This window comes from Sinocyclocheilus anshuiensis, unplaced genomic scaffold (genome assembly GCF_001515605.1).
Source record: "Sinocyclocheilus anshuiensis isolate Anshui unplaced genomic scaffold, SAMN03320099.WGS_v1.1 scaffold355, whole genome shotgun sequence".
Lineage (NCBI taxonomy): Eukaryota > Metazoa > Chordata > Actinopteri > Cypriniformes > Cyprinidae > Sinocyclocheilus > Sinocyclocheilus anshuiensis.
The window spans coordinates 2,370,746-2,370,978 of NW_015549571.1; the positions used below are offsets into that span (position 1 = coordinate 2,370,746).

Below are 233 nucleotides of genomic sequence, written 5' to 3' on the forward strand. Positions count from 1 at the left end.
TGTGTGTGTGTGTGTGTGTGTGTGTGTGTTAGAGAGCCTGTTCACTGAGATCAGATCAAGTCACAAGATTTCATTTACAACCAATAGCATTTTACAACCTGATAAGTAACATGTTTTAGTGTATTTTGGGGGAAAAGACTATCACACCCCAATGCTGCAACACAACATACTACAGGTGCATCTCAATAAATTAGAATGTCATGGAAAAGTTCATTTATTTCAGTAATTCAACT

At 36.5% G+C, this 233-nt stretch overlaps 1 protein-coding gene across 1 annotated transcript in view; it reads left to right on the forward strand.

Annotated features, from left to right (window-relative positions):
- LOC107657404 (formin-like protein 2) overlaps positions 1-233 on the forward strand; it is a 94,550-nt gene that overhangs the window by 55,049 nt on the left and 39,268 nt on the right. The gene's annotated exons all lie outside the window — the stretch shown is intronic.